The sequence below is a fragment of the Eptesicus fuscus genome, chromosome 6, assembly GCF_027574615.1.
Source record: "Eptesicus fuscus isolate TK198812 chromosome 6, DD_ASM_mEF_20220401, whole genome shotgun sequence".
Taxonomy (NCBI): Eukaryota; Metazoa; Chordata; class Mammalia; order Chiroptera; family Vespertilionidae; genus Eptesicus; species Eptesicus fuscus.
Genome location: NC_072478.1, coordinates 8768621 through 8787133, shown reverse-complemented (window position 1 = coordinate 8787133; position 18513 = coordinate 8768621). Strand labels below are relative to the sequence as shown.

Here is an 18513-nt window from a genome sequence, read left to right as displayed (position 1 = left end):
TCAGTGTCTCTGGGCCTATCAACAGGGCCTGATCAGAAAGGTGGGGCTTATCAGCAGCCCCGGTGGAGGCCTGGAGAGAAATGGAGGCTTGGCTGTTGGCCAGGTTGGGAGAGAAAGAGAAGCAAGTTCTGATCAACAGCTGCCACAGAGGCTGCGGATCAGACCCTGCCTCTCTCTCTCTGCAGGCCTCTCTCCAGGCCTGATCCCCAGTCCCCTCGGCAGTCAGTGCTGGGTCAGGGAACTGGCAGCGGCCCCAGTCAGTGCTGGGTCGCCACAGCAACACAGCACTGACTTCCAGTCTGGTTGAGCCTTTGGTCATAACAGTCGTTATGACCCCAGATCTTTATTATATAGATAGTTCCATTTGTTTATTTTCTCCTTAGTTTCTTATGCCCTAGGATATGTATCCGTAAACATACTGCTACTAGAGATGTCTGAGATTTTACTGCCTATGGTTTCTTCTAGGATTTTTATGTTTTCCTGACTTACATTTAAGTCTTTTATCCATTTTGAGTTTATTCTTGTGTATGGTGTAAGTTGGTGGTCTAGTTTCATTTTTTTACATGTATCTGTCCAATTTTCCCAACACCATTCATTGAAGAAACTGTCTTGACTCCATTGTATGCTTTTGCCTCCTTTGTCAAATATTAATTGAGCATAATGGCTTGGGTCAATTTCTGGGGTGTCTGTTCTATTCCACTGATATATGTGCCTGTTCTTGTGCCAGTACCAGGCTGTTTTGCTTACGGTGACCTTGTAGTATAACTTAAAATATGGTATTGTGATTCCTCCAACTTTATTCTCCTTTCTCAAGATTGCTGCTGCTATTCAGAGTCTTTTTTTGGATCCATAAAATTTTTTGGAGTATTTGTTCTTGGTCTGTGAAATATGCTGTTGGTATTAATAGGGATTACATTGAATCTGTAGATTGCCTTGGGTAGTATGGACATGTTAATGATGTTCATTCTACCAATCTATGAACATGGTATATTCTTCCTCTTGTTTATATCTTTCTCTATCTCTTTTTTCAACGTCCTGTAGTTTTCTGAGTACAGGTCTTTTACCTCCATGTTAAGTTTATTCCTAAGTATCTTAATTTTTTGTTGTTGCAATGGTCAATGGGATTGTTTGTTTAGTTCCTCTTTCTGATAATTCATTATTGGTGTATAAAAATAGCCATTGATTTTTGGGTGTGGATTTCATATCCTGTAAATCTAGTAGTTTTTTGGTGGAGTCTTTAGGGTTTTCTATGTACAATATCATGTCATCCTATCTAATAATAGAGTAACATGTAAATTACCATCACTCCGCTATGCCCACGATTGGGTGGTGGGAGGCTGGGGGGCGGGACTTGGGGTGGCCTATCCGGCCATTGAGAGGCACGGATCCGCTGCCACTGAGGGGGGCTACCCTGCTGTTGAGAGGAACAGGGGGCGGGACTCCCGCCCCCTGTGCCTCTCAACGGCCAGATCCGCGGCTGCTGAGGGGGCCTGCCATGGATACCCGGCTGCGCCTCTCAACTGAAGGGTAGCCAGGTGGCAGCCCCCCTCAGCAGCCATTGAGAGGCCTCTCAACAGCAGGGTAGCCCCCCTCAGCGGCCGCGGACCATCAAAAGTGGGGGAGCTGGGTGCCTGTCTGCTCCGGCACCAGGCCTTTCAGAAGCCTCCGCCGAGCCGGAGGCTTCTGAAAGGCCTGGTGCACCAGCGGACAGTCACCCAGCTCCACCGTGAAAAGCGAAAGCGTGTAGGGGACCCTACACATGCATGATTCAATCATGCACTGGGCCTCTAGTCTGCAAATAATGAGAGTTTTATTTCCTACTTTCCAATTTGGATGTCTTTTATTTCTTCTTGTCTGATCTCTGTGGCTAGGACTTCCAGTACTGTGTTGAATAAGAGTGGTGAAGCAGACATCCCTGTCTTGTTCCTGTTCTTAGCAAAAATGGTTTTAGTTTTTGCCCATTGAGTATGATTTTGGCTGTAGGTTTGTCATATATGGCTTTTATCATCTTGAGATATGCTTCCTCTATTCTAACTTTGCTGAGAGTTTTTATCAAAAATGGGTGTTGGATTTTGTCGAACACTTTTTCTGTGTCTATTGATCATGTGATTTTTGTCTTTTAATTTGTTTATGTGATTTATCATGTTTATTGATTTGGGTGTATTTACCAGCATCTCACTTGGTCATGGTGAATACTATTTTTAATGTATTGCTGGATCCAATTTGCTAATATTTTGTTGATGATTATAGCATCTATGTTCATCAGGGATATTGGTCTGTAATTCTCTTTCTTTGTAGTGTCTTTATCTGGTTTTGTGATTAAGATAATGCTGGCCTCATAAAAAGAACTTAGAAGTTTTCTTTCCTCTTGGATTTTATGTAATAGTTTGAGGAGTATAGGTGTTAGTTCTTCTTTGAATGTTTGGTAAAACTGCCCTGGGAAGCCATCCGGACCCGAGCTTTTGTTTGCTAGGAGGTTTGTTTTTTGTTTTTGTTTTTTTAATCATTGCTTCTATTTCCTCAGTTGTTATTGGCTTATTCAGGTTTTCTGATTCTTCCTGATTTAGTTTTGGGAGATTGTATTTTTCTAGGAATTTGTCCATTTCATCCACATTGTCCAGCTTATTGGCATATAGTTGTTCATAGTATTTTCTTACAATCCTTGACATTTTTGTGGTGTCAGTGGTTATTTCTCTCCTTTTGTTTCTGATTTTATTTACTTGGGTCCTCTCACTTTGTTTCTTTTCTCTTCCTTCCTTCCTTCCTTCCTTCCTTCCTTCCTTCCTTCCTTCCTTTCCTTCTTCCTTCCTTCCTTCCTTCCTTCCTTCCTTCTTTCCTTCCTTCCTTCCTTCCTTCCTTCCTTCCTTCCTTCCTTCCTTCCTTCCTTCCTTCCTTCCTTCCTTCTTGCTTTCTTGCTTTCTTGCTTTCTTACTGTTACAGTTGACAAAAGAGAAACTTTATTGAGGCCCCAGGGTCACAAGGTTCAGGTAGGTTCAGGCTGTCCTGTGGACCCAAGGAGTTGGTGGAAGGGCCTTATTTAACATTCCCTTGGGGTGCAGATTGTTGGTGTGGCCACACTTCTTCTTGTGGCAGTTGACAGCACAGAGTGCAGGCAGGTGTAACACTTGCGGCAGATCATCTTGTTGCAGTTGTACTTTTGTGTGAGCTGGCGGTGAGAAGGCTAAAAAGGGCTAATTCCAATGTAACCCTGATATTTTGGGGGATAGCAATCCATGCCAGCAAGCTCAGTGTACATTCTTAATAACCTATAATTAAGTCACTACCTCTTTCTCAGAAACTGGTCTTGCAGAACCTGTTACAGAGGCCATAAAACTGCGAACAGTGCACTGTCCCGAGGGAGGGTTATTAATGCTGGTGCCAGGCCAGACCATCAGATATGGCCTGGAGACCGCAACACCTGGGAGCCTTCTTGCAAGGCCCGTGAAAAGGACCAGAAGCATAATCCATATTTGCGAGACAAAGACCCCAGGAAGATATAAAAGAGAAGCCCCCTGCCTGTTACTTTACTCAGATTTGGAAAGTTATTCCCTGAGTCTGCCAGCATAAATAAAAAGTATCTCTCCTTTTCTTTAAAGCATCGCTTGGTTTTTCTTTGGTCTTCTGCAACTGCGGAGGGAGGGTTTGATGATGCCACCTCTCAGACGAAGCACTGAGTGCAGTGTGGACTCTTTCTGAATATTGTGGCCTGAGAGAGTGCGGCCATCCTCTAGCTGTTTGCCCGAAAAAATCAGATGGTACTGGTCAGGCGGGATGCCCTCCTTGTCTTAGATTTTAGCATTGACATTCTCAATGGTATCACTAAGCTCAACCTCAAGGGTGATGGTCTTGCCAGTCAGGGTCTTCACAAAGATATGCATCTCTGTGTCTGCTGGGGAGGCTGCTCCATCGCCTCATTGACGAGTCACTCTTGATGAGTTTGGCTAATGGTTCATCAATCTTGTTTATCCTTTCAAAGAACCAGCTCTTGGTTTCTTTTATTTATTTTTTGTAGTCTCTATGTCATTTATTACTGTGGTAATCTTTATTATTTCCTTCCTTCTACTTACTCTGGGCTATTCTTGTTGTTCTCTTTCTAATTCTTTAAGTTGTAAGGTTAAATAGTTTATTATTAATTTTTCTTGTTTTTTGAGGTAGGCCTGTAGTGCTATGAACTTCCCTTTCAGGACTGCTTTTGCTGTGCCTCAGAGATTTGGGGTTGTTGTGTGTTCATTTGTTTCTAGGAAGTTTTTTATTTCTTTCTTGATCTCATTGGTAACCCATTCATTGTTTCATGACATACTATTTAGCTTCCAGATATTTGAATGTTTTTACTGTAGTTGATTTCTAATTTCATTCTACTGTGATCTGAGAAGATGCTTGATATGATTTCAATCTTCTTGAACTTGTAGGGACTTGTTTTTTTGTCCTAACATGTGGTCTATTTTTGAGAATGACCCAGGTGCACTTGAGAAGAATGTATATTCTTCATCTTAGGGGTGAAATGTTCTATAAATGTCAATTAAATCCATCTAATCCAGTGTGTCTTTTAGAGTCACTGTTTACTTGTTAAATTTTTGTCTGAAAGATCTATCCAGTGAAATTAGCAGGGTGTTAAAGTCCCATACTGTGACTGTATTGTTGTCGATATCTCCCTTAAAGTCACTATAAGTATTTTTTATATACTTAGGTGCTCCTATATTGGGTGCATATATGCTTAACAGGGTTGTATCCTCTTGTTGGATCAATCCCTTTAGTATTATGTAGTGACCTTTGCTGTCCCTTGTAATGGCCTTCATTTTGAAGTCTATTTTGTTGGATATGAGTATTGCTACCCCAGCTTTTTTTTTCTTTTCCATTTACATTGAAACATTTGTCATCCTTTCACTCTCAACTTGTGTGTGTCTTTTGTTCTGAGGTGAGTCTGTAGTAGACAGCATATAGTTGGTTCATGTTTTTGTATCCATTCAGCTACCCTATGTCTTTTGATTGGAGCATTTAATCCATTTACATTTAAGGTTATTATTGATAGGTACTTGTTTATTGCCATTTTAATTCTGTATGCCTACATTTTTCTCTCTATTTTTCCTTCTCATTACAGCAATCCCTTTAGCATTTCTTGTAGTGCTGGCTTGGTTGTGATAAACTCCTTTAGTCTTTTTTTTTTTTTTTTTGTCTGGGATGCTCTTATTTCACTGTCTATTTGAATGATAGCCTTGCTGAATATAGTAATCTTGGTCTCAGATCCTTGCTTTCCATTACCTTAAATACTTCATGCCATTCCCTTCTGGCTTTTTGGGTTTCTGATGAGAAATCAGATGATAATCTTATGGGAGCTCCTTTGTAATTAACCATTTGCTTTTCTCTTGCTGCCTTTAAGATTATATCTTTGTCTTTAATTTTTGGCATTTTAATTATGATGTGTGTGGGAGTGGGCCTCTTTAGGTTCATCTTGCTTGGGGCTATTTTTACATCTTGAACTTGTGTGACTTTTTCCTTCACCAGGTGAGGGAAGTTTTCTGCAATAATTTCTTTAAAAACTTTCTCTATCTCTTTCTACCTTTCTTCCTCCTCTGGTACACTTACTATGCGAATATTGTTATATTTCATGTTGTCCCACAACTTTCTTAACTTGTCCTGTCTTTTAATTGGTTTTTCTTTTTGCTTTTATTATCGAGTGATTTTTTTCTACCCTGTCTTCTAATTCACTGATTAAATCCTTCAATCTCCTAATCTGCTGTGTATTCCTTCCAATGTGCTATGTAATTCTTTATTTCTGACTGTTCTGTTTTTATAGTTACTATATCTTTTCTCATGCTGTTGCACATGTTTACTATCATTATTCTGAACTCTATATCAGTTAAATTTCATATCTCCATTTCATTTATCTTCTGGATAATTCTCTTGTTCTTTCATTTGGGGATTATTTTTTGTCTCCTCATTTTGGCTGCCTGTTAGGGTTTGTGACTATGTATTAGATCTGCATCTCTCAATATCTAGTGAAGGATAGTGTCAAAAGATGTTTTGGACTAATTAGATCAGGCAAATACTCCAAGTGTCAGAGACCTGCCTCTGCCTGGAGACTGATTGGATTCAGTCTTTTATTTTAAATAAATAAATAAATTATTGTTGATATCAGAAAGGAAGGAAGAGGGAGAGATAGAAACACCAATGATGAGAGAGAAACACTGATCAGCTGCCTCTTGCATGCCCCATGCTGTGTATCTAGCCCACAACCCAGGCATGTGCCCTGACTGGGAATCAAACCATGACCTCCTGGTTCAGGGGTTGATGCTTAACCACTGTGCCACGTGGGCCAAGCTGGATTTAATCTTGAATAGGCCTCAGGTAATTTTCCACAGGTGTGGTGAGAATTTTTTAACAGGGTGGGGCAGTTGCTTCTGCCTGGAGGCTAATTGTTATTATCAGGCTCTTAATGGGCCTCACCAACTCCACACCAAGGTGCAAGGTGTTTTCCAATAGGATGGGTCAACTGTCTTATCCCCAGGCAAATACCACCAGGATAGCAATTGTCTACCTGAGAGAACTGTCCTCCACAGTGTACCTTGGTTGCAGGCTCAAACCTCAATCTTGGTTCTCGGCCCTGGTCATGGACACAATTGATGTGTCTCTCTCACATCAATGTTTTTTTCTCTCTGTCTCTCCCCCTCCCTACCACTCTCTCTAAAAATCAATGGGAAAATATCCTTGGGTGAGGATTAACGTAAGTAAATAAAAAGGCCCTACCAGGTTGACCTGCAGCATTCCAGATGCTGCAGTAGACATGGGCATCTCTACTGAGAGTACAAGTTTGAATGGATCTTAAGGTAAGACCTTCTTAAAAAAAAAAAAAAAAAAAAAAGGTTAGACCTTCTTGGGGGATGAAGAATAACCTGTTGCCGAAACCGGTTTGGCTCAGTGGATAGAGCGTCTGCCTGAGGACTGAAGGGTCCCAGGTTCGATTCCAGGCAAGGGCATGTACCTTGGTTGCGGGCACATCCCCAGTAGGGGGTGTGCAGGAGGCAGCTGATTGATGTTTCTCTCTCATCGATGTTTCTAATTCTCTATCCCTCTCCCTTCCTCTCTGTTAAAAATCAATAATATATATATATATATATATATATATATATATATATATATTTTTTTTTTTTTTATTTAAAGAATAACCTGTTGTGCCAGCACCCTAGGACACACACCATGGAGCTATTGTATTAACCTGGCCTTGGGAAACTCCAACTTGTACCCTTTGGTGCACTCTCATAGCCCCATGGGACTTGCTTATACAACCTTCCGTAACTGGTAAATGGCAAACTACTATTCAAGTAAATAACCCTAAGAAACTTATTTGAGTAGGTACCTTAATTATTCCCATCTGGCAGATTCAGACTCTTCTCACAGCTAGCATTCTAGGCCAGGGGATGTCACCAGTAAAAGTTATGGTATAGGAGACCAGGGAGACCACCTGAACAAGGATAAACAGGACAGAGCAACAGTCTTTATACTACCCACTGGTGCTGATGTGCCTCTGTTGACTCCTGCTAAACATTCGTCTTATTTTCCTTAGTTCAGTGCAGGCTGACAGCTTTGTGAGATGGGTTGAAGAAGTGGATCTCTGGTCCAATGTTTTGGATTGTTGGGTATATTCGGAGGTTCCCCTCTCTGCTACTGCTGGGCTGTTTTGGAACACAAATCCAGTCAACTATCCTATCTCAACATGGTTTGGAAACTTGTCTTGGGGCTGATGATCAGCTTTGTATACTCTGATACTGATATGTATAAGTCTGTTCTCTTTTGCTGTATATTGTTGCTGTGGTATGTGGATACAATGCCTCACCCATTTTTCTCCCTCCCCAGGGTTTGCGGAAGATATAATGGGCAGATTATATGGAGTGGAGAAGAAAGGTACCCATGTTGGGATGGAGTGTGTGAATTGATATGTGAATACAGTAGATCCTCGGGTTACGTCGGAGATCCATTCCTATGGCGCGACGTAAGGCGATTTTCGACGGAAGTCGGAACCCAGCTACATAAGCACCTACGTCACTCACATGGAGCACATACACAGCAGTAATGAAGTGAAACAGTAAAAAAAAATTTAAAAGAAAGATAACAATTTCTGACCTTGTGGTAAATAAATAATAAAAAACATAAAGCACATATGTACATATGTTGAAATGACAGAACTTTTTTTTTAATGTAAATAAATGGGAGATGGCAACGTAACCACGAAACGACCTACGTCGAGTCCGATGTAACCCGAGGACTGTCTTTATGTGAGAACATAGGCCCCTTCCCAAGTTCCAACTCCCCCGCCTACCCTTTGGGCATACTGTATAATGAAGGCCATCCCTAAGTCTCCTGTGGAACCTTGGGAGCCTGGCCAGCTCCTCATTCAAGAAATGACCAAAAAGAAACTGTTTCTGGATTGTAAACATGATTACTCGGCTTGCTTTGTCTTTTGTACTCTATATAATCCTGTAGTGAGAAAGTCTGTGTTGCAAAGACTTCACCAATAGCCTGGCCTCCCTTCCCTTCCCCTCCTGCACATGTAGGTGGTAATGAACGCATGTCTTTCACAGACAGTCTTCTGGGTTTTATTTTTATTTTTACTTTTTTGAATCAGCAAGAATTAACAGTCAAACCTCAGTTCTCAACTGTCTTCCATCTTGAATAATTCACTTCTCAACCTGACAACCCTTTAGTGTTGATACCTATATGACCAGTCATGTGTCTCTCAGGCAACAAGCAAAGGAGAGGATGTGCCAGCCTGAGTTAGTTTACCACAAAACCTCACATTGTTAACATCAGAAAATTGTGCTGTGCATATTTTTGTGGGTTGTTGTTTTTTTTTTTGCTTTTGTTGATGCTTATTATTATTAAATTTTCATTTTTTACCGTATATTTCATTTCCTTTTTGTTAACTTTTCATTTCACATCCTTTTTGTTAAAGTGTTTATTTATAGACTAGTGGCCCGGTGCATAAAATTCGTGCACGGGGTGGGGGATGTCCCTCAGCCCTGCCTGCACCCTCTCCAATCTGGGACTCCTCGAAGGATGTCCTACTGCCAGTTTACAGGGATTGGGCCTCAACCAATAGTCGGACATCCCTCTCACAATCTGGGACTGCTGGCTCCTAACTGCTCACCTGCCTGCCTGACTGCCTGCCTGATTGCCCCTAACCACTCTGCCTGCCAGCCTGCTCGCCCCCAACTTCCCCCCACCACCAGCCTGCTTGCCCCCAAATTCCCCCCCTGCCAGCCTGATCTCCCCCAACTGTCCCCTGTGCCAGTGTGCTTGCCCCAACTGCCCCCCCCCATGCCGGCCTGCTCACCCCCAACTGCCCCCCCTGCTGGCCTGCTCACCTCCACCTTCCCTCCCCACTGGCCTGCTCACCCCCAATTGCCCCCCTGCTGGCCTGCTCACTCCAAACTGCCCCCCCCCCCGCTATCCTGATCACCTCCAACTGACCCCCACTGACGTCCTGCTTGCCCTCAACTGGCCCCCCTGCTGGTCTGCTCACCCCCAACTACCCCCCCCCATCATCCTGCTTACCCCCAACGGCCCCGCCCCCCACCAGCCTGATCACTCACAACTGTGGTCCCATCCTGGCCTGATCACCCACAACTGCCCTCCCCTCTTGGCCTCTAACCACCTCTACCTTGGCCCCGCCACTATGGCTTTGTCCAGAAGAACGCCCGGAAGGTCACCTGGAAGGTCTCCCAGTCTAATTAGCATATTACCCTTTTATTAGTATAGATTAAATAGTACATTAGACATGTACTATGTATAAGAAAGGTTAAAACAGGGAATCATTTGAGGGTCTGGAATGGATTAATTAAATGTATATTATTTCTCATGGGAAAAAATGATTTGTTTTTTGTTGTGTTTTTTTTCCCATTTTTTTATTAAGGTATTATATGTGTACATATCTTACCATTGCCCTCCCACCCTACTCCCATACATGCCCTCACCCCCCAGAGTTTTGTGTCCATTGGTTATGCTTATATGCTTGCATACAAGTCCTTTGGTTGATCTCTTATCTCCCCCACCTCTCCCTAACCTTCCCACTGTAATTTGACCTTCTGTTTGATGCTTTACTGTCTCTGTATCTATCTTTTTGTTCAACAGCTTATAATTTTCTTTATTATCCATAGATGAGTGAGATCATGTGGTATTTTTCTTTCATGGACTGGCTTATTTCACTTAGCATGATGTTCTCCAATTCCATCCAGGTTGCTGCAAATGGTAGGAATTCCTTCCTTTTTATGGCAGCGTAGTATTCCATTGTGTAGATGTACCACAGTTTTCTGATCCAGTCATCTGCTGACGGGCACCTAGGCTGTTTCCAAATCTTTGCTATTGTAAATTGTGCTGCTATGAACATAGGGGTCCATATATCCTTTCTTATTGGTGTTTCCAGTTTCTTAGGATATATTCCTAGGAGTGTGATTACTGGGTCAAATGGGAGTTCCATTTTCAGTTTTTTGAGGAAACTCCATACTGTTCTCCACAGTGGCTGCACCAGTCTGCATTCCCACCAGCAGGCACGAGGGTTCCTTTTTCTCCGCATCCTCGCCAGCACTTGTCGTTTGTTGATTTGTTGATGATAGCCATTCTGACAGGTGTGAGATGGTACCGCATTGTCGTTTTTATTTGCATCTCTCGGATAATTAGTGACTTTGAGCATGTTTTCATGTGTCTCTTGGCCTTTCTTCTGTCTTCTTTGGAAAAGATTCTATTTAGGTCCGTTGTCCATTTTTTTATTGGATCATTTATCTTCCTTTTATTAAGTTGTATAAGCTGCCTGTAGATGTTGGAGATTAAAACTTTATCAGTGATAACATTTGCAAATATGTTCTCCCATACAGTGGGATTTCTTGTGGTTTTGTTGATAGTTTCTTTTGCTGTAATAAAGCTTTTTATTTTGATGTAGTCCCAGTTGTTTATTTTCTCTTTAGCTTCCATTGCCCTAGGGGCAGTGTCAGTGAAGAAGTTCTTTCGGCATAAGTCTGATATTTTGCTGCCTGTGGATTCCTTTATTTTTATGGTTTCCCGTCTTATGTTTAAGTCCTGTATCCATTTTGAGTTTATTTTTGTGTATGGTGTAAGTTGGTGATTGAGTTTCATTTTTTTGCATGTATCTGTCCAATTTTCCCCACACCATTTATTGAAGAGACTGTCTTGACTCCATTGTATGTTCATGCCTCCTTTGTCAAATATTAATTGAGCATATTGGTTTGGGTTGATATCTGGATTCTCAAATGATTTGGTTTTTGAACAGCCTTCCAAATGAATTAAGTTTGAGAACCGAGGTTCCACTATACACTGAAGCCTTCTGGACCTTGGCTCTTTGCATAACAGAATGAAGCTGAGCATCTTCTCACTCTTTAAAAAAAGATGGATCGCTATTCTTTTCCTGGGAATTTTTTTTTAGCTGTCAGACTTTAAAAAATGTATTTATAGAGGCTCTTTTTAAAAAACGATGGTAAAATACACATAGGAGCTCTTTTTAAAAAGTTGAGTTTATAGAGAGGAAGGGAAAGGGAGAGAGAGAAACACTGATCAGTTGCCTCCCATATGCTCCCCACGGGAGATCTAACCCACAACCTGGATATGTGCCCTGACCGGGAATCGAACCCTTGATCCTTCGGTGCCCAGGACAACGCTTCAACCAACTGAACCACACTGGTCAGGGCTCAAACTGTTATTTTTAAAAGGCCCCCCAGGTGGTTTTTTTCCCCTAGTACTTTTATGAATTTATTTTGCACATGTGATTCTTTGATCTGTCAGAAATTTATACTGAGATCAATTGTGAGCTATGGGTTTACCTTTTCTTTTCCTAGTTGTCCCAACAGCACTTATTGCATCATCCCTCTTTTTGATGCGCAGTGTTGGGAAGATCCGTAGCGATGTCACAGCTGCGAGGAGGGTAGTTCTGCGTGTGGAGAGAAATTAGGGCTTTACAACATGGAAACTGCTTACTGCTACATTGGTGATTTAGGATAACGGTCCTCCAAGTTTTTACAGTGCCAGCTCACCCCTGGCATGTGATTTTTACAAAATCAGCTGCTCTCTGTCTGTGGAATGCTGTAGATATTCCACAAAAACCATGTTGACACCATGATAGGACAAAAACAATGATAGGCAAATCTTGCAACTTGGTGGGATTTTATGTGGTGGAAGGAGGGGACGGTGGAGAGGAAAGGAAAACACCTATGAGTTACTGATGGAGGAAGACTTGGTGGCCAGTCCAAAGGATAATTGATCCTGGGGAGAATGGCCACTGGTGAAGCAGGAGGGGTCCTCCAGGGGGAGAGACCAGAACGTCACATGAGTCAGACCAGGACATAGGTATGGTTTCCTAAGGCACCAGAACCAAGCCCCACACATTGGGTGGCTTCACAACAGAAATTTATTCTCTCGCGGTTCTGAGAGTTCAAAATCAAGGAGTTGGCAGGCCCATGCTCCCCACAAAGGCTCTAGGGAAGACTCTTTCCTGCCCCTTTCCAGCTTCTGGTGCTGCTGGCACTCCTTGGCATTCTTTGACTTCTAAAACACATCACTCTGGTTTCTAGGTCTGTATCCACATGGCCGTCTTCCATCTCTGTGTCCAAATTTATCTTACAAGGTCACCAGCCATTCGGTGAGGGCCCATTCTACTCCAGGGTGACCTCATCTTAACTTGATTACATCTGCAAAGGCCCTATAGTAAAGTCCTCAATGCAATAAGTTCTATGACTTTAAGCAAAATGATTGATAACAAAACTAATTTTATTAAAAGCTAACTGATATAAGCAAGAGTTCTATTCTCATCAATGTTATAACAAAATGACTGACATGACCTTATTCAAGGGCCTGCTGTATTTCCAAATATGATCACATTTCCAGATACTGGACGTCAGGACTTTAACTTATCTTTTGGGGGGACATAATTTGATCTAAAATACCCTCAAAGCATTTTTTGTTTGTTTTCTTTGTGTGTGTGCATCTGTTCCTCTCCCCCTAAATGACTGTGTGGTGTCAGAACCCTGTTGAAATATAGCATGTGAATTATTAAATATAAAATTTTAGGGGCAAAAATACCCCCTCCAAAAAAACCCCAGTGAATTCATTTCTTTTTTTGTTTCGAGAATTAGCCTGTAATTTCAGTTATAGCCCTCATCTTGTTCACTAAAAAGTAGAATGAATTCTTTGTCATAATTTGGACACTGTTTTTGAAAGACACAGTTCCTTCCAACCGACCCTCTCCTTTTCTCCTCTGGGTTTTGGTGCCTGTGTTTTGGAGGGCCTTTTCTCTGGGACCAGGGATCCAAAGGTCATGAGGAGGCCCGTTGGCCATTCCATGTCAGTGTGCTGGGTGAGTGATGGGGGGTGTGGGGAACAGAATGTTCCGGACGTGGGTATGAGGTAGGGGTGACCTTCTCAAGGATGGAATGTCCCTCTGCTGAAGGGGCAGTTGGGCAGGGATGCGGGTGCCGGGGAGACAGGGCTCCATTGAAGCAGAAAGCCCAGTGGGACCTGAGGGGCAGTCTGAAGCGGACTGTCCACTCAGGCCTGTGGGATCCAGGCTCAGACGTCATGGGACCACTATCAGGTTCTTATAGAGAGTGCCATGCTCCGGTTTGCAATCACAGGGGTCACGGGAGGTGCCGGGGGGAACAGAAAGGCCCGAGCCTTGTCTCCACGGGGGCCCTTGGCGCTGGCAGGACCAGGGGAAGGAAGGAGAGGGAGATGGGAGGGGCTGGACTGTGCACCTAGCACGATGTCCCTCTGTGGCTGGGCTGACCGGTGGGCAGCACAGGGTGCCAGCAGATTTGGAGGGAGGTGCTAGGCTGGATGGGAGGGGTCCAGATGTCCTGGAAGGCAGGAGCTGGAAGCCCACTGCGTCTGTTTGAGCTGGAGATTCAGTGCCCAGGGTGACAGCCTCTGTGGGTGAGGGCAAGAGGAAGGAGTCTGGGGGAGGCTCAGCCTAACTGCAAGGGGGACATCTGGCTGGTGCTTGTACCCACTTCCTCCTCATGCCAGTTGCATGGCCATCCTCAGCACCCAGGCAGGAGAGGCCATTCAGCAGTTTTGCTGGGCAGCTGAGGCTGAAAGACCAATTCAGACTGTTAGGGGCAGAAATAGAATAGTGGGAACTAGCTATAGTTATAAGAAATATTAATTATGCTCTGTTAACCATGCGTATTCTGTTCTGATCAAAGAAAGCGCGTTCTAACTTGGCTGAGAGTTGTACGCCCCGGGACATGGGAGTTAACACTGGAATGCAGTCCATTCTCCTTTTCTGAGAACTGCCTATCTTCATGGAAAGATTAACAACCTTATTGCTGAAACAATCTGGCCTTGGAGGTGTCCTCTGCGACCTACCCACCCAGCCCACATTGCCTGTAACCTATAGCCATTATCCCGTGCATACTTACCCATGCCTGTAATTCCTACTTTCCTATATAATCTTCATCCTTCTACCCAATATAAGCAGCTAGTTGATGGGAAGAGGCAGACTGCCGGCATTATTGGAGTAAATGCTCATATGTGATTCAACTCTGTCTCTGCTTAATTGGCTCAGGTAGTGACAGGCAGCCCGGATCCCGTGGTTGTCTGCTTTCAAGACCTTGAACTTAGAACTCCAGACCACCGTGGGGCAGGAGCTGCATGGAGACAATCAGAAAGGAGGAGCAGGATGGGGGGACATAGCACTTATTGCATTTACTGACCGTTTACCAAACACAGGGCATATCCTAACCTCTTGCCTGTTGGAAGCTGCCCATTGCCTTCAGTAGCAGAAAGGGGTGGACAAGGAGTCCAGAAGGCTGGTCAACCTTGAGGCTCTGGCAAGGGTCAAAGCCATACACGCACTGTCTGGTCGAGACAATGGTAGCTGAAGCAACTTCCACCTTTTAGTCTTATGTAAATCCTTACTGATAAGATAGTTTGCCTGTTGCTGGAAATTGCCTGCCTAAGGGCTATAGGTGGATCCCAAACCTGCATAAAAGGGATCGAAAGGCCAGAGCAAAGCAGAGTCCTCTCTTGGGCTTCTGCCTGGCCCCCAATTCCCAAATTAGCATTTTCTTGTCTTGTCTCTTTCATTTGTGTGCGGCCTCCTCCAGAGCCCGAACCCTGAACCAGGCGGGACGTGGGGGGTACACTCACACTTGCCCAGTAAAAACAACAGTTGACCCATTGTCACAGGGTGCTCATGAGCCAGACACTATTTTATTTTTATTTATTTATTTATTTCAAGAAAAACTATTTTAAATATAATAAAGTTACGTAGAATAAACATTAACATTTCAAGAAAAATGATCTTAAACATAATGTTACATACAATAAACATTAATATCTCAAGAAAGGCTATCCTATCTAATAATAGACAAATATGCAAATTGACCGTACCTCCGACACACCCACAAACCACGCCCACCACCCAATCAGAGCGAGCATGCAAATTAACCCAAACCAAGATGGCTACAGCCACAGAGAGCAAGGTTTCCTAGGTAACAGAGGAAGCCAAGCTTTCCGCCTGCCCTTGCCAGGCCTAAGCCTCCACTCAAGCTACAAAGTTTCAATTATAGAAGGTAAACAAATTCAAACAAAAGGCGGCAGAGTGGAGCTTGAGAGAGCAGGCCAGGGTTGCCGTCGGCAACAGGGGAAGCAAAGCTTTCCACACACCCTGGCCGGGCCCAACTGCTTAAGGCAACAAAGTTTCAATTATAACCCCAACACAAATGGCTGCCGGCCTCGGAGGGAGCCCCAGGCTTGGCTCCGCTCCAGGCTACAAAGTTTCAATTGTAGAAGGAAAATAAATTCCAGATACCAGGGCCTCCACTTGGGTTGCCAGGGGGCGTGGCCGGCCTGCAAACCGCCACAGGCCCCTTGCTCAGGCTGCCCCACACCCCAAGGGAACCCCCACCTGATCCGGGATGCCCTTCAGGGCAAACCAGCTGGCCCCCACCCCTGTACCTGGCCTCTATCCTATCTAATAAAAGGGTAATATACAGATTGATCATCACTGCAACACACAATATAGCTGCCCCCATGTGGTCAAAGATCCTGCCCCCATGTGGACACAATATGGCCACCACAGATGGCCAGCAGGAGAGGGCAGTTGGGAGGCACCTGGCCTGCAAGGGAGAGCAGTTGAGAGGGACCAGGCCTGCAAGGGAGGGCAGTTGGAGGTGATCAACCCTGCAGGAGAGGGCAGTTAGGAGTGACCAGGCCAGCAGAGGAGGGAGGTTGGGGGCAAACAGGCTGGCAGTGGAGTGGTTAGGGGGTGATCAGGCTGACAGGCAGAAGCTGTTAGGGGCAATCAGGAAGGCAGGCAGGCAAGTAGTTGGGAGCCAGCAGTCCTGGATTGTGAGAGCTGCCCGTTTAAACGGGCAGTCGGACATCCCTCGAGGGGTCCCAGATTGGAGAGGGTACAGGCTGGGCTGAGGGACAACCCCCCTCCGTGTACGAATTTCGTGCACCGGGCCTCTAGTTTTAAATATAATAATGTTACATGCAATAAACACCAATTATTCAAGAAAAATTATCTTAAATATAATATTACATGCAATAAACATTAATATTTCAAGAAAAAAATGATTTTAAGTATAATAATATCACCAAAACTGTACTAACTTAGTATGATATCACAAAAGTTGTAGGAAATGTTAAAAATCTGCAAATAACAGGATTACTTCTATTATATTCTAAAATATTTTTTTTCTTCTGGCTCTACTTTTGTTCATCAGTGAATTATATTGTTCATTATATTCCACAAATGAGTGAGATGATGTGGTATTTATCTTTCTCCAACTGGCTTATTTCGCTTAGCATGATGCTCTCCAGGTCCATTCATGCTGTTGCAAATGATAAGAATTCCTTCTTTTTTACAGCAGCATAGTATTCCAGTGTGTAGATGTACCACAATTTTTTAATCCACTATCTGCTGATGAGCTCTTAGGCTGTTTCCAAATCTTAGCTATTGTAAATTGTGCTGTTATGAACATATGGGTGCATATATCCTTTCTGATTGGGGTTTCTTATTTCTTGGGATATATTCCTAGAAGTGGGATTATTGGGTCAAATGGTAGTTTCATTTTAAATTTTTTGAGGAAACTCCATACTGTTTTCCACAGTAGCTGCACCAGTCTGCATTCCCACCAGCAGTGCAAGAGGGTTCTTTTTTCTCCGCATCCTCGCCAGCACTTGTCATTTGTTGATTTGTTGATGATAGCCATTCTGACAGGTGTGAGATGGTACCTCATTGTCGTTTTGATTTGCATCTCTTGGATGATTAGTGACTTTGAGCATGTTTTCGTATATCTCTTGGCCTTCTGTATGTCCTCTTTCGAAAAGTGTTTATTTAGGCCCTTTGCCCATTTTTTGATTGGATTGTTTATCTTCCTTTTGTTAAGTTGTATGAGTTCCCTGTAAATTTTGGAGATTAAACCCTTATCGGAGATAACATTGGCAAATATGTTCTCCCATGCAGTGGGCTTTCTTGTTATTTTATTGATGGTTTCTTTTGCTGTGCAGAAGCTTTTTATTTTGATGTAGTCCCATTTGTTTATTTTCTCTTTAGTTTCCATTGCCCTCGGAGCTGGATTGGTAAAGATATTGCTACGACATATGTCTGATATTCTGCTGCGTATGGCTTCTTCTAAAATTTTTATGATTTTCTGTCTTACGGTTAAGTCCTTTATCCACTTTGAGTTTATTCTTGTGTATGGTGTAAGTTGGTAGTCTAACTTCATTTTTTTTTTGCATGTATCTGTCCAATTTTCCTAACACCATTTATTTAAGAAACTATCTTGACTCCATTGTATGCTCATGCTTCCTTTGTCAAACATTAATTGAGCGTAATGGCTTGGGTCAATTTCTGGATCCTCTGTTCTGTTCCATTGGTCTATATGTCTGTTCTTGTGCCAATACCAGGCAGTTTTGAGAACAGTGGCTTTTTAATATAGGTTGATATCTGGTATTGTGATCCCTCCAACTTTGTTCTTCTTTCTCAGGTTTGCTGCAGCTATTTGGGGTCTTTTTTTTTTAAAAATTCCAGATGAATTTTTGGAGAGTTTGTTCTAGTTCTGTAAAATATTCCATTGGTATCTTAATAGGGATTGCATTGAATCTATAGATTGCTTTGGGTAATATGGACATTTTAATGATGTTGATTCTACCAGTGCATGAACATGGTATATTCTTCCATTTGTTATGTCTTCCTCTATCTCTTTTTTCAATGTCCTGTAGTTTTCTGAGTATAGGTCTTTTACCTCCTTAGTTAAGTTTATTCCTAGGTATCTTAATTTTTTTGGTGCAATGGTTATTGGGATTGTTTTTTTTTTTTTTTTTTTAGTTTCTCTTCTGTGAGTTCATTATTGGTATATAAAAAAGCCATAGATTTCTGGGTGTTAATTTTGTATCCTGCTACATTGCCGAATTCATTTATTAAATCTAGTAGTTTTTTGATGGGTCTTTGGCATTTTCTATGTACAGTATCATGTCATCTGTGAATAATGACAGTTTTACTTA

At 42.9% G+C, this 18513-nt stretch overlaps 1 pseudogene; it reads right to left on the bottom strand.

The window, feature by feature from the left end:
* Nucleotides 1–2993: 2993 nt before the first annotated feature.
* LOC129149549 (ubiquitin-like) lies at nt 2994–3878 on the bottom strand (annotated as a pseudogene).
* Between the last annotated feature and the right edge of the window lie 14635 nt (nt 3879–18513).